This window comes from Pholcus phalangioides, unplaced genomic scaffold, assembly GCF_987345545.1.
Source record: "Pholcus phalangioides strain wild (caught in Gottingen) unplaced genomic scaffold, Ppha-v1.0 ptg000027l_1, whole genome shotgun sequence".
Taxonomy (NCBI): Eukaryota; Metazoa; Arthropoda; class Arachnida; order Araneae; family Pholcidae; genus Pholcus; species Pholcus phalangioides.
This window is the reverse complement of record NW_028301617.1, coordinates 11,677,913-11,694,438: the sequence shown is the minus strand read 5'-3', so window position 1 is coordinate 11,694,438 and position 16,526 is coordinate 11,677,913. Positions and strand designations below refer to the sequence as shown.

The 16,526-nt window shown below is 37.5% G+C and overlaps 1 long non-coding RNA gene across 2 annotated transcripts in view; it reads left to right on the top strand.

Annotated features, from left to right (window-relative positions):
- The window catches only part of LOC149068436 (uncharacterized), a 38,513-nt gene extending 26,349 nt beyond the window's left edge, over positions 1-12,164 (top strand). The window contains exons 4-6 of one of the 2 annotated variants that reach the window (XR_016195218.1): positions 1,588-1,658; positions 4,009-4,141; positions 9,580-12,164. This is a non-coding gene — a long non-coding RNA (uncharacterized LOC149068436). Of the gene's footprint in view, positions 1-1,587; positions 3,877-4,008; positions 4,142-9,579 lie in introns of those variants that run through there. The other variant, XR_016195217.1, reaches the window with a different exon arrangement.
- Positions 12,165-16,526: the final 4,362 nt, after the last annotated feature.

The window sequence follows — 16,526 nt, the reverse complement described above, 5'->3', positions numbered from 1 at the left end:
TATGGGCATCTTTTTATCAGCCACCTCGTTGGGCATTTTGCCTGTTGTGGCGTTGTATTTGTATTTGTATTTGTATACTGGCAACATTGAAGAAGTGACAAACCATTGTAAAGGTATATATACGTCTGAAACGTATTGCTAGGGAACCACAGTAACCAAAGTGAATGTTCTGAAAGAATGTTGAGGCCCAAAAACCATTGTTGCCTGATAGTTTTTTTGCCCATTTCGGGCATTTTCCCTGCTCTGAACTTTTAAAGTAGCCTATCCTTCAAGCCGGGTCCCATTTGGTATATATGTAAAATTTGATGACGATCAAGGGCGTAGCGAGGGGGGACTGGTCCCCCCCCCCCAGATTATCATGTGCATAAAATTTATGCTGCTGTTAGAAACTTTTCTAAATCAATGTTCTTAGTATTACCAAAAAATGCTTTTAAGTATTTATTCACTGCAAAATATTTTAATTGATTAGCTAATGAAACAAACGCAATTAGATTATTGCCTCTCTAAAGGGGTTTATCGCATTACTTTGGTGTATCACACAAAAAGTAGTGATGCTTAATACTGATGATGTTAGACGTTCCCAGAACTGAAATATGTGAAATGAGTAAAAATATATACTGAAGGATATGTTTTTCGAGCAAAAAATAATAAATGTAACAGTTTCAAAATCCTCAGAAAAATGTTATCCAAGGGTTTATTATAGTCAAGTATATTGTATTGAGACAAGTTTAACATTGCAAAGAGAGAGACTATGGGTTATTCCAAGCAAGATTTCCAAAAATATTATTGTAGAGGCATTTTCTATTATATTGATGTTTCATTATTTTATGGCATTGTAAATAAATTGAGTATAAGATTTTTTTGAGAAATTGTGAAAACCATTATATTGACACACTCCCTGCCTGAAATGTTTTTTATTTCATACAACCTCTATTTAGCGGTCACCTCTGCAGATGACCATGTTTTTGCGTAATGCACAAGTGGTAGTTCTAAAGTAGTTTCACTATATTTTTTATTATAGTTATCGTACTTTATCTACACTTTTATCTTCCGTTCTGTAAACACATTACTTTTACTTTTCATAACAGTAGTGAACAAATAAAAATTGTGCAGAAATCAAAGTACTGTATAATATGTGGATTATGTACTGAAATTGAAGGTGCATATTACTTTTTACCTGTACATTTGGTATAACTTGGAGGCCCAAGGAAAATTCAGTATACATTGCATATCCAGAAAAAAGTCTGCGTATAGAAACACCACAGAACAATAGAGGTAGGGCTTATTAACTTCAAGAGATATTTCAAATTCTTTTAGAAACCAACAACATTTATATGCATTGAGGAAGCACTAGCCAAGAAGACACTCATTCTGTTATGACAAAGGATTGTCAGAAGCGTAATGAGCTTGATACCATTTTCAATCCTTTGAAGTGTCTTTGCTGACAGGACCTAGAACAGAGTTATGGAAGGGGGAAAACTGCAAAGAAAATCAGCTGTATACCGTAGTTAACAGTATAAATGCATCAAATAACCTATTCATCAAATGACCATAACTGAGATGTGATTGCATGTATTTTATTTTCAGGTTTTTCAAATCCACAAACCAGCTGTGAATTGTCATCTAAAAGATGAGAGATCATATCTCATTACAGTTATGTATGAGCTATATACTGAATGGTCTTTTTATTGTGTGATTTGGGTTTTTTTGTGCAGTCATGTGTGAAAGGGATGAATGTGTGTGTTGTCCTTGTCTTGTGCTTTGTGTTGTGATGTTTCATGTTGTGTGAAAGGGATGAATGTGTGTGTTGTCCTTGTCTTGTGTTTTGTGTTGTGATGTTTCATGTTGTGTGAAAGGGATGAATGTGTGTGTTGCCCTTGTCTTGTGTTTTGTGTTGTGATGTTTCATGTTGTGTGAAAGGGATGAATGTGTGTGTTGTCCTTTGTCTTGTGATGTTTCATGTTGTGTGAAAGGGATGAATGTGTGTGTTGTCCTTGTCTTGTGCTTTGTGTTTTTTGTGTTGTGATGTTTCATGTTGTGTGAAAGGGATGAATGTGTGTGTTGTCCTTGTCTTGTGTTTTTTGTGTTGTGATGTTTCATGTTGTGTGAAAGGGATGAATGTGTGTGTTGTCCTTGTCTTGTGTTTTTTGTGTTGTGATGTTTCATGTTGTGTGAAAGGGATGAATGTGTGTGTTGTCCTTGTCTTGTGCTTTGTGTTTTTTGTGTTGTGATGTTTCATGTTGTGTGAAAGGGATGAATGTGTGTGTTGTCCTTGTCTTGTGCTTTGTGTTTTTTGTGTTGTGATGTTTCATGTTGTGTGAAAGGGATGAATGTGTGTGTTGTCCTTGTCTTGTGCTTTGTGTTTTTTGTGTTGTGATGTTTCATGTTGTGTGAAAGGGATGAATGTGTGTGTTGCCCTTGTCTTGTGCTTTGTGTTTTTTGTGTTGTGATGTTTCATGTTGTGTGAAAGGGATGAATGTGTGTGTGTGTTGTCCTTGTCTTGTGTTTTTTGTGTTGTGATGTTTCATGTTGTGTGAAAGGGATGAATATGTGCGGTGTCCTTGTCTTGTGCTTTGTGTTTTTTGTGTTGTGATGTTTCATGTTGTGTGAAAGGGATGAATGTGTGTGTTGTCATGGTCTTAGGATTTCTGTTTTCTCTTGTTGCATGAAATTGATGGATAAAAGCTTTCTTTTATCTCTCTCATATACACTGAAGAGCCAAAAAAACTGGTACACCTGCTTAATATCGTGTAGGGCCTCACGAGCATGCAGACGTGCCGCAACACGATGTGGCATGGACTCCACTAATGTCTGAGGTAGTGGTGGAGGTGATTGACACCATGAATCCTGCAGGGCTGTCCGTAGGAGTAAGAGGGGGTGGAGATCTCTTCTGAACAGCACGTTGCAAGGCATCCCAGATATGTTCAATAATGTTCATGTCTGGGGATTTTGGTGGCCAGCGGAAGTGTCTAAAGTCAGAAGAGTATTCCTGGAGCCACTTTGTAGCAATTCTGGATGTGTGGGGTGTCGCATTGTCCTGCTGAAATTGTGCAAGCCTGTCGGAATGCCCAATGGACATGAATGGGTGCAGGTGATCAGACAGGGCTTACATACCTGTCACATCTAGATGTATCAGGGGTCCCATATCACGCCAACTGCACACGCCCCATACCATCACAGAGCCTCCACCAGCTTGAACAGTCCCTTGTTGACATGTAGGGTCCATGGATTCATGAGGTTGTCTCCATACCCGTATACGTCCATCAGCTCAAAGCAATTGGAACCGAGACTCGTCAGACCAGGCAACGTGTTTCCAGTCCTCAACAGTCCAATGTCATTGTTGTCCGGCCCAGGCGAAGTGTAAAGCTTTGTGTCGTGCAGTAATCAAGGGTACATGAGTTCGCCTTCGGCTCCGAAAGCCCATATCGATGATGTTTCGTTGAATGGTTCGCACGCTGACACTTGTTGATGGCCCAGCATTGAAATCTACAGCAATTTGCGGATGGGCTGCACGTCTGTCACGTTTAATGATTCTCGTCAGCCCCGTTCTTGCATGATCTTTTTCCGGCCACAGCGATGTCGTAGATTTAATTTTTTACCGGATTCCTGATATTCACGGTACACTCGTGAAATGGTCGTACGTGAAAATCCAAATTTCATTGCTACCTCAGAGATGCTATGTCCCATCTCTCGTGCGCCGACTATAACACTACGTTCAAACTCACTTAAATCTCGATAACCTGCCATTGTAGCAGCAGTAACCGATCTAACAACTATGCCAGACACTTGTTGTGTTATATAGGCGTTGCCGACTGCAGCGCCATACTCTGATTGGTTCCATATCTCTTTATTTGCATACTCATGCCCGCACCAGTTTTTTTGGCTCTTCAGTTTATATATATATATATATATATATATATATAAATTTTTTTTTTTTTTTTGTGACATATGTCTCACATTCTTTATTTCTTTTCTTTCCATTTGTCAAATACTATTGAGTTGCTGAAGAAAAATTTTGTTATGAAAGTTCTCGTCATTCATGAGTGTTATAGATATTTGAAGACCACAAAATGGAAGCATATCATTCTAATTTCATCACTGGTTCTACAAGTTCCTCTATTAGGATATTTGCAATGTCTGGGTAAGTGTCTGTGGAATCTAATATCGTCATTAGATTTTTGAATGACATTGTTTTAATGGTTTTTTTCTTCTTCTCTAGCTGTTTAGTTTTAAATGTCTTGGAATTCTGTGGTTTCTTTTTCTTAGTTATGAGCAGAGCCCGGATTATATGCAGGTGCATTTGCATATTTTGACCTTTTTAGCATTAATACATATAAATGCATAAAATTGAAGAATTTTCAGAATAAGTGCATATGTTGAGGATTTATTGAATCGGTTTTTTTTTAATATTTTTTCAAAATAATATAGCCCCTAATACTTTCTTAACATGAGTTTTTTCCCCGCAGGTGAGATTAAAATGGTTATTTGCAAAACATTACAAAAAATCTCTTAATTCATTAAATCCATTTTTGGAAGCGGAGGGGCAAAAATGGTATGAAAATATTGTGAGCAATATTTTGAAAAATTTATTGAAGCTCAATCACTTTCACAAATTTGCTGCCAAGGCAGTTGTCCCCATCCCTCTAGTTCTGGCACTGCTCTCAAAACGCCAAAATATTTTCTAGAGATACTGTCAAGTGTTCAATTTTTGTTTTTAGAAATAGCGCAGAAATTTTTTAGTAACTAGATATTTTGTTTTTGAGCAGCTACGACGAACTAGAAATTAAAAATGTCTAAGTAAAAAAATATGTAAAAGTTATATATGCATATGCAATATATACATATGTGAGGCTATTCTTTTTAAATAAGTGTGCTCTAAGAAATGTATTTTAAAACATGTTCTCAGACCTGCCAACTCTCCGGATTTTTCATCCTTCCTCCCGCTCTCCGGATTTTGGCAGAAAATTAGATTTTACGCGAGCTTTCACGTTGTCGTGGCATCAATAGTTACCGTCGGCATTAGGGAAAACACCCATAAAGGACAGTCGTAGTCATTTCCATCGAGCAGCCATAAAAAAAGTGTCTGTGACCGCATTTAAGCAACTGGCAAAGACGCTACTTTGTTTTCGTAGCATTTATCGACAATCATTAATCAGGGGCATGACCTTGGTTGCCGAAATTCCTGTATAATCGTTATTGTATTCCATTAACAGCCGCGCGGTAAATACGTTTTTTCACCTGCAGCTTTGTAATTTGAAATTTTTTTTAATTGTTTCTTCTGGTTAAACATCTTCAGAAAGAAAATACAAAACTTTAAGCTATATACAGCTAAATATAAAGCTTTTAAGAATTCATATACCCAAGATTATCAATCACTGATAGCATCCACGAAAGGAAACACATACTTTATAAACAGTATGTAGATGTGATTTCTCTATTCTGCATGGGAAGACTGGCATGAAATTATATTCTTCTCAGGGGCAATGCTGAACCTGCTTTGGGGGGGGGGGATATAACTTTTTCTTAATTTATTTAAAAAAAAATTTCGAATTTTTTTTTTTTATGAACTTTTTTTTGATCGAGTCTATGAGTGTCCCCCTCGGGAGAATTTCTGGATTTCAAAAGTTGGCACGTCAGTGTTCTTTTTTATTTCACAATTTTTCAGTGCATATAATCCGGGCTCTAGTTATGGGCCAATCTGTTTCATGTAGTGAACACAGTATACCATACAATTCTGAAATTCTAATTGTAGTGGTCCACAGTTTTTTCATATTATCGAGTAGGATGTCACTAGGCATTGGCATTTTCAGTCATGTCTGTACTATGCTTTTTTTTAAATAAACAAAATGTCCAATTTTCGTAAAACATGTACAAGACATCCCATGAATTCATAAATGGTATAAAAATTTCTTTAATTTGAAGTAATTGGTAATTTGCATGGGATTTTCGAAAATTCATTTCAAGGGTGTTGCAGAAAAGGGAAAAAACTGGAAATATGCAAATCAGAGTCCTATAAAATGCATGGTGCAATATTAACAGCTCATTTCTGAATTTTCTTGTTACTGGTCCTTGCATAATGTTTGTGTTTTCATTGTGATGTTGACCATTGGGGAATAAAATACTATAGGTGAAGTTGTTTTATCTCTGCCATGAATAGCCACCTGAAGCTATATAAATTATTTGGAGCAGAAGAGATTGAAGGTTAAGGGTCCAGAATTCTGTGATTTGCATTTGCAGCACAATCTATCAACTAAAATTTAAACTAATTTTTGTGCTGTACCAAAAGATCCCTGTCATAATAACCTTTTCGCAAACCACATTTAAATATACCAACTCCTTCAATTTTTATAAATTTATAAACTATTTTTGAATTTATGGACAATAATTTTATATTACAAACATATCGATCAACATATCGAAATCAATCGATTTTAAAATTAATAAAAATTTCATTGTTTGCAAATTTATTCTTATTGAAATGTAAACTTTGTACAGTCAAATCCCATTATAATAAACTCCTTATAAAGGAATTTCTGATTTTTACGAATTTTAACATTCTCTCATTAAAAAAAGTTTCCTTGCAGTGGAATTTAATTCCGAGGAAAAACTTATGTTCTAGAATCTAGATAATAAAAAGAATGAAGTTAAATTTCAAAGATAACTCTGTAACTCAAATCAATTAGACATTGAGTTGCTTTTGGATAAAGTTTACTTAACGTATTTGAGGCAAATTTTTTTTGTACCATTATTGTGGGAGGCGAGGAAACAACAAATTCCATTTAAAGTATATGTGTGGTCAAACGCGTGCAATTCTTGAAAGATTTCACATTTAATCACTTTACGATAAGGACATAATATTGCGTCCAGACGCCAGTGGAATAAATTCAAACAAATCTATCTGTTTTCTTTCCTCGTCACCACAAAACTTTGTTGCAACCGTATAAAAAAAATGAGTTTTTTTTTCATCTCCATGATGAGGAGGAAAACTTCTAGTCTAAGGTGAAATAGGTTGCATTATATACATGTATAATAAGAGGGGAAAGAAAACAGGTGCGGGTGAAAAGAGTACCTTCCTCTCATATCTACTATACCCTCATATACCTATCTGTAATACTTATAGATAAGAGAGTATATAGTAATATACTGTTTTCCTTTCATGTTTTCCTCCCCCTTCCTTTTAACATGTCACTTTGTTAGAAAAAGTTTATCAAAACTTGTATCATATTTAACGCAGATTCGTTAAACAGAGATCTGAATTTCTCACCTACCAGTTGTGAGCAAAGCGGCTAAAAGCACATGAAAATCCCAGTCTATCATTTAAGTGGGCTGGTAGCTGTTACATGGTTTCAGTACATTCATTCCCGAAATGTATGTTTTTTGAAAATGTCGTCAATGAATGTCCCCTGTAATTACAACTACATCAGCATCTTGAAAACTTGAAAGTCTAGACTTATGATAACTTTTGTTTGAATTTGAACTTTCAGCTTGATGCGAAAGAGGTAAATATGCAGTATTTTAAAGTTGTATTGGTTTTATTTAGTCCAGCATCAACTTCAGAAATGATCTTAAGTTTTTCTTTAATCAAAAACTGTTTCCTTTCAAGGCCACTCATTTTGAAACAGAAGAAATATAAGCATTTTCTAACATGCAACACTGACTTACCACAGATTTTATTCTTTTTCACTCACTCGCCGTATTGTGTAACATTTCTTTCCTCACACCCACAAGCCATAGAAAAACAACTGTTCTTCCCATATAGTTCAAAGTTAATTCTCTGAAACCAATTTTACTGGACTATTTTTGGAATGTTCTGTACTCTTTTTGGAATGCACTGTACTCTTTTGTTGATTTTCAAAAACTTGTTTTTGAGTTTGTTTTAATTGATTTTTCATTTCATATTACTGTATCGAATTTTGCAATGTATTGTTTTTATGCAAATTATTTGAGGATTAGAAAAGCCCTCGTTACAATGAGATTTCGTTAAAATGGGATTGACTGTATTTAAAATTGTTTTTCCTACTTGCACACAGTGTATAAACAAAGTTTACATTCCTAGATACAATAGAGGAATTGCAAAAAAAAAAAAAAAAAAAAAAAAAAAAAAAAATAGTACACAAGCCAGGAGTGGGGTCTAGTGGGCTTTAACCTCGGGTGGCCGATTCGAGAAATGAGTGGTCAAGAAAATTAGACTAGAATAAGAGAAGGCTGCAAAATTTGTGTTGCACACAGCCGGCAGTACAACTGTTAATTCACCTCTTATCAGACCCATAACAAAGCTGGAAAGATCGGGACACTGCTCTGGGCCTGGGAGTCAAATGGATGGCCCACTAGAAAATTTTCTTTTTTTACATAATCTTTTCAGTGGTACCCCAAAAATAGTTGGCCTCAAGAAAACATGCTACAGAGCCCTGCCTCTGATTAGAATAGGATGGCAGGTTGCATGATTTACAATACGAGCAACGAAAGTCATACTTGCGGGGAACCACCAACGGTCGGTACATTAGAGCAACTTTTTTGCATTAAGCCTCTTGAATTTTTTACAGCTGGATTCTGTGTTGCTGTCAGCCCAGCTAGTTTTTGCGTGGGTGGAAAAGAGGAGCAAAGAATGCCAGCGAGTTACGGGCGTATCTACTTATTTGGTGGCAAGGAAATTGAATAAGCATATGTGGAAGTGTTTTAAGTGGCACTCGTTACATATAGTAACTTCAAGTGCGTTTGATGTGGGTGCCCCCTGTTCCACTCCAGAACAGTGGTTCTCAAACCTTTGTGACCCCACGGCTCCCTTGCCCTAGTTAACAATGATCCATGCTTCCCCAGAATAGTCTAACTAAGAACCACTTTAAAGTATCAAAGCAGCACACATTAATATCGCCAGCTTGTCACAACGTTCATGACAAAAATTTTTGAAACCCCTTGGAGCCACGATGTACACTCTGACAACCACCATCCTAGAAATATGCAGAAAGTGTGCAAACACCTTGAAATGCTTGTCTATCCTAAAAAAGATGGGTAGGAAGCACAGTTGAAATACAGCCCCCCCCCCCCCCCTATTGGATCCTACAGGATCACCCTATTGCCCTCTGAATCAATATGAGTGATATATTGATTGAGTGGGTGAAGAGTGAATAAGCCACCGAGAGAGTGAGCACAAGTGACCGATTGAACGACCTAGCGAATGAGTAGAACTCGCTTAATGACTCCTTTACTCGTTCAGCCACTTGTTTGCTCACTTACTCACTCGCCCACTACTTAATTGCTCATTTGCTTGCCAGCTGACTCACTGATATCAAATTGTTTTCCGTGAAATTTTCGGGACAGCATAGGCAGAAGGGGAAATGAGGCAATTGCCCTCTTCTTCGTTCAATGGAAAAATTGTTGGCATAGGTGAGAGGGCGCAAGTGTAAATTTATCCTTCCCCCCTTCCATTCGAGGAGAGCCTGTTGGAAGTGCATGTTTTCTCTTATGTGGGGGACAGGCTTTTCAAACAGGGATTCTCCTGTTCAATCCAGGACATGTATTAATCTCTACTATAATCAGAATGATCATAATAGTTTCTTATTTTATTTATTTCTTGAACAGGAGCTGACTGGACAAGACTAAACACCACCTTCAACTTTGGTTCGCAGACTTGGGTACAGAATATATTTTTTGAGGGTGTCACATCTCTCTGGGAACTGCTTCTTAGAACCAAACTGGTACTGTTTTGTGTCCGTTATTATTTTGGTTATCACCACCGGATAAATTTGTGATAGAACAATAGTGCCCTTTTGGGTGCGTTTGCATTTTGTGATGCCATCAACTGTGTAAATACCTGTGATGTTTATATTTTTTGTGTTGGTCTATCATAAAACAGAATCTGACCAGCCGCCAAGAGAATCGGAGGCAGTGGTCGCTCTTTGTCTCTTGTGTTGTTTTGAGTTATAATTTACTTGGTGTCCTATACCGAACAAGATGTAAAGGTAAACAATAGGGTTACTCTACGAAAGGGAAGTAGGAGAGACCATTTCTCTTTTAATGCAGTGCAGATTCCCTTGGAGGGGCTGACTGAGCCTGAAATGAATATAATCATTTATTATATCTGAACATAAACTAAGGTTTTTCTTTGTATCTAATATAGTGGAATCTTGTAACAGTATCATCTACGGTAGAAAAAGATTCACTTTTTAATGTGAATATTGTGATATTCACACGTTAATTTTAACATAACTTTTTTTAGTCTTGAATAGTTTTATAATTTGTGATAATATAAAATTTCTCATATTTTGGATTGTAGTTTTGTTATATTTGACATCCATAATTTTTCAGGGCATCTTTTTTTGGCTGCCCCATTGGGCATTTTGCTTGTTGTGGCCTGTGTTGGTATAAGTTTTGTGCATCACGTATTGCGTTTTATTACGCATTGTTAGATGTTTTGGTTTATGTATTGAAACTCTTACCGTGTGTTGGGTGATGATGTGGAATTTGTTGTGCACGCGTATTGTGCTTTATTGTTAGATGTCTCAGCTCATTATATATTGTAACTCGTATTGGGTGACATTGTGGAATTATTTATGCCTGCGTGCGTTATTACATAATTTAACTCGTGTTGGGTGGATTTCTTTTGCGTATTGCGCTTTATTACTTTTAACTGGTATCGCATTTAATGCTTTTTATCACGTTTTGTGAGATGTCTTGGTAATTTACATATTGTAACTCGTATCGTGTATTGGGTGATATTACGGAATTATTTGTGCCCTGCGTGTTGGGTGGTATCATGGAATCTTTGTGCATCGCGTATTGAATGTTTGGCGGTATTGTGGAACTTGTTGGGAATTGCGTATTGCAATTTATTTTTATTGTAACTCATCGCGTGTTGGGGATATTGTGGAATCGGTTTTGCTTCGCATATTCTCTGATTTATTACTTATGTTAACTCGTATTGGGTGGTATTGTGGGATTTTTGTGCATTGCGTACAGCAATTTAATACATATTGTTACTCTTATCGGGCGATATTGAAGAATAGTTGTGCATCATGTATTGCATAACATTAGATGTCTTGGTGCAGTACGTATTGTGACTTGTATCCCATGTTGGGCGATTGATTGTGAAATTTTTGTGCATCGTGAATTGCGCTTTATTTCGTATTGTAACTTGTATCGGGCGATACTGTAGAATTTGTGGTGCATCCTGCTTTATAACTTGTACCAGGTGTTGGGTGATTTTGGGGAATTTTTGTACATCACATATTGCACTTAATTTCGTATTAAAACTCGTATCACATGTTTGGCGGTATTGGGGAATTTGCTATGACTGTGTATTGCACTTTATTTTGTAATGTTACTCGTATCGCATGGTGGGGGATATTGTGGAATTAGTTTTGCTTCACATATATCGTGCTTTATTACTTATGTTAATTGGGCGGTATTGTGGAATTTTTGTGCATCGAGTATAGCAATTTATTACGTATTGTAACATGTATCTCGTGTATGGCGATTTATTGTGCATCGTTTTATTACATTTTATTGCTTAATGTTGGATGCCTTGGTTCATTACATTGTAACTCGTATTGGGTAATATTGCTGAATTATTTGTGTCCCGCGTGTTGCTCTTTATTACATAATGTAACTCGTGCTGTGGAATTTTTGTGTGGCACATATTGCGCTTTATTTCGTATTGGATGGTATTGTGGAATTTTTGTACATCACGCTTTATTACGTATTGTAAATTGTGGAATTTTTTGTGCATTTCGTACTGCATTTTATAACTTGTATCACGTGTTAGAGGTGCACCTCATAATGGGCGGTATTGTGGAATTTTTTCGTACATTGCGGGATCGTGCTTTATTACGTATTGTGGTGAGATGTCTTGTTTTATTAAGTATTGTAACTTGTATGGATGATTGGTTAAGAAATCTTAAGCAGCAAAAAAAAAAAAAAAAAAACCCGTGTCGTCGGGCAAACGAAAAATTTTAATGTCGCCAGTAAAAATTTAACAATACTGAAGGTGCTTTAGATACTGCAGGAGAATTTTGGTGAATAATTCACATTTTTGCAAATTTTTTTTTTCGTTTTTTGTGATTTCTGGAAATTGGCATTTTTTTATGATTGCATTCGCGATGACTCAAAAACTAATTTGCCAATTTACTTGAAATTTTATGCAGTGTTCTAAGTACTGGCATGGTGATGAAAATGAACCAAAAGATTTTAGATATTTCCATAAATATTAAAAAAATTTTCACATTTTAATTATAAAGTTTTTGAATTTAATTTCGAACATCATTGAGTTGATGGATTTTTATATTTTTGTTTAGACTCCTAAACAAACAACCACTCTTTTCCTCAAAACCAGTTCCGTAGGATAACTGATTGTGTTATGAGGATATCAATATACATTCCCCCCCCCGCCGTGTAAGAAATTAAGTTGGACGGAGGAGTAGTAGCGGACACGGAGAAATGAATAGGAATACGCTGTATATCCCAAAGCGCATGAGCGGAATAAGCTAGTCTCTTGTGACCTATCCGTATAAGAAAAAGTTTTGGGGGGTAGGATCAAGACACGGAGCAATGAATATCCTAAAATACATGCGTGGAGCAAGCGTCTCTTTTGTCACAGCGATAGCTCTTAATTGGCTGTGCTGTCATGACGCTATACATTGAGAACACTTCTTTTTTACTCTTCACTCCTGTACTAGATTTCATTCCGGATGAAATGCACCCTCCCTTCTCCGATTTAGAGCCAACTACTCTTATCAGCCGAAATTTTTAGTGAGCGAATCTGGCACACACTGGATTTACAGCAGGTTTAATTATGATTCCAAATGACGCAATTCGTTAGAATTCTGCGGGGCAGATGTCTTGGGTTTAAGGGGTCAATTAGACCAAGTGAGTCAATTTTAACGAAAATAAAGGGTCAACAAGATCAATCTTCTTTAAAATTCAATTTTAAATAAGTTGAGGTGAATCGGTATCAAACTAGGAAGTTTAAATTTTACCGCGTGAGATACGCAGATTTTTTTCATTTGTGTTCAGCGGGTCTAGGTCAATTCGTCGCAATCAATTTGTCGCAGCGTCAATTCGTCGTGCTACAAACTCGTCGCGGTACAAATTTGTCGCAGAGTCAGTTCGTCGCGGTACAAATTTGTCGCAGAGTCAGTTCGTCGCGGTGAAAATTTGTCGCAGACTCATTTCGTCGCGGTACAAATTTGTCGCAGAGTCAGTTCGTCGCGGTACAAATTTGTCGCAGAATCAGTTCGTCGCGGTACGAATTTGTCGCAGAATCAGTTCGTCGCGGTACAAATTTGTCGCAGAGTCAGTACGCCGATCAAATAAATTTTCAAAATTAAATTTTCACCGTATAAGCCGCACTCCCGCTTTCTGGCGGGATCTCCATTTCTCGCAGCGAGGGGCGTTGGGCGAACACACCAAGATGATAAATTACGATAAAATAAATTTTCAAAATTAAATTTTCACCGTATAAGCCGCACTCCCGCTTTCTGGCGGGAACTCCATTTCTCACAGCGAGTGGCGTTGGGCGAACACACCAAGATGATAAATTACGATAAAATAAATTTTCAAAATTAAATTTTCACCGTATAAGCCGCACTCCCGCTTTCTGGCGGGATCTCCATTTCTCGCAGCGAGTGGCGTTGGGCGAACACACCAAGATGATAAATTACGATAAAATAAATTTTCAAAATTAAATTTTCACCGTATAAGCCGCACTCCCGCTTTCTGGCGGGATCTCCATTTCTCACAGCGAGTGGCGTTGGGCGAACACACCAAGATGATAAATTACGATAAAATAAATTTTCAAAATTAAATTTTCACCGTATAAGCCGCACTCCCGCTTTCTGGCGGGATCTCCATTTCTCGCAGCGAGTGGCGTTGGGCGAACACACCAAGATGATAAATTACGATAAAATAAATTTTCAAAATTAAATTTTCACCGTATAAGCCGCACTCCCGCTTTCTGGCGGGATCTCCATTTCTCACAGCGAGTGGCGTTGGGCGAACACACCAAGATGATAAATTACGATAAAATAAATTTTCAAAATTAAATTTTCACCGTATAAGCCGCACTCCCGCTTTCTGGCGGGATCTCCATTTCTCGCAGCGAGGGGTGTTGCGGGAACACACCAAGATGATAAATTAGGATCAATGCCCATCCCAAAGCACAATTTGCCTAAGGGGTCATTCAAGTATTACGTCAGGATCGGGGAGGGAGTTTCGGATTTGTTGACTTTTGATGGCGGGGGGGGGGGGGGGGGGTTGAAGGTCGCTTACGTCATCAACCACCCCTTTTTGAAGATATGAAATATTCTAAGCTTCTGGTGAAATTTTGCTGACGGGGGAGGGGATGGGGGTCAGTGTTTTGCTGATTTTTGCTGACAAGGGGGAGGGGGTCAAAAATGGCTGAAAATCTGCTCACGTAATACTTGAATGGCCCTAATTCACTATTGAATATGTATCTGCCATGTAGGGAATACATCTTTGAGGAATTTTTTACCGACAATATATCTAAGGCTAGCATTACACTATGAAAGTGTTCTAAAAGTCCTTTTATAAAACTTGAAAAATTCAACCAATAAGATTATCGGTTGCATTTGCTCGAATGTAACCTATGAACTTTATTGGTTGGATTTTTTGAGTTTTTAACTTGAGCAACTTATCCGGTGCAAATTAAATTTTGAAAATGTATGTGATCGCAATTTATTATCTCGGTGTGCGCCCCAACTCCCCTCGCTACGAGTAATGCAAATCTCGAGAGAAAGCGACAAGTGTGGCTTATCCGGTGAAAATGAAATATTAATTAAATTAAATTATTAATTATTTCAGGTTCTTGTGGAGATACTGTAGTGGTTAATGTTGGTGGGAGTCTCGATTCCACATGGGACAGATACAAGTTTACACTTAAAGACAGCCTCCGCTGTACTGTAATTTGGGGAATATCATAAACACCGACATTTTTTTACAGAATTTTAAAATTTTATCATAGAAAAAATGATTTTTTTAACATTTACAATAATTAAATAATAAAACATTAATATCAATTGTAATTTTAATTTCGATGTAATTTCGATGATTTTTTTCGAAATGACAAAAAAAAAAATTTAGTAAACTGTGTGCATTTCTTGATGGAAAAAAACTTTTCTTCATGTTTATTTTTTCACGTATGAGACAAAAAAACCTACATACAGATCGCGTGACGAGTTGACTCTGCGATAAATTGACGTCCCGACGAATTGGTTACACGACAAATTGTCACTGCGACGAATTTGTACCGCGACGAATTGGCACTGCGACAAATTGATGCGCGACGAGTTGATTGCGACAAATTGACCGGCTACGGTGTTCAGCCAGCGCCTCCTAGACCATAGATTTCCAGCTGGTGATCCGTGAGAGTTTTTTTTGACGTTCCTCGGAAAAAGTCCGTGACGTTTGATTTACGTTCTGATTTTTGACGAAACTTTAAAAAATCCCAGAACCCAGAGAGCCTCGACTGAAAAGAATTTTCTAATCATCGATACTCGTAAAGCTGTTCCTTATTGTAAATTCTGAGAGAATAAAGTATGCAAATTAGGAGGTGGAGCCCCAGCATATCATTTTGCCCCAGATCCCCCATGATTATGCCAGGACGGCCTTGAGGATGCCACGTGAGTTAAGAGAAGTATTAAAAATTAGTTTCGAGTTCTGTCGAACGTTTATTTATTCATTCATTCAAACCGAGCACAACTCCAGTCTATCGCCCTAGGCAATTTATTTCGGATTGTGTTGTTTCAGAAGTATAATACCCGTGTCTTCAAAATTCAGACGCCTCACGAGCAGTTGTCTAATTAGCGCTGCCTCACGACAGTTGCCCATACGGCGTAGCTTTTTGCCCTCGTTCAAGTAACGTTCGCAGATGATGTGGATAGTTGAGTGGTGGGCTCTCAAGTGCTCGGTTGAACCCTGAGTTTCATAACCATCAAGGGTTCCGCGGGGTTGCCAGTTTATCTGTAACGTTAGTAAGACTATGGCCACGTGTTCCCCCCCCCCCCTGCTGCTTGGCGGCATTTCTTAGGAAATATTCAGTGCAGCAACAGTATAGGATCCCGGCCCGAGAACAAAATGGCGAAAAAACTTGCTGCTCCTAAATTTTCGCCTTGGTGGTAAATATCTGCTCTGCCCCCTCTAGTTCCAGCCCAGAGTACATATATGCACTATTTACAATTAGTAAAGCATTACATTGCATTCGGTAATTTTTAATTATCACAAGTTATTTTTCACATCTGTATGCAGTACAAAAATAACAATGCTCTGTCAACGCAACATGAACGCAAATAATTTGTGCAATGAACCTTATATACATCAATATCTTAGGGGCCATTAGAGTATTAAGTAAGCAGATTTTAAGCCTCCCTTGTCAGCAAAATTTCGTCAGCAGCTTGGAATATTTCATATGTTCAAAAAGGATAGCTGATGACGTAAGCAACCTTCAAACCCCCGATGCTGACGTAATACTTTAATGAACCCTTAACATTAGTGTGACCGTACGTCCCGTGTTTTCT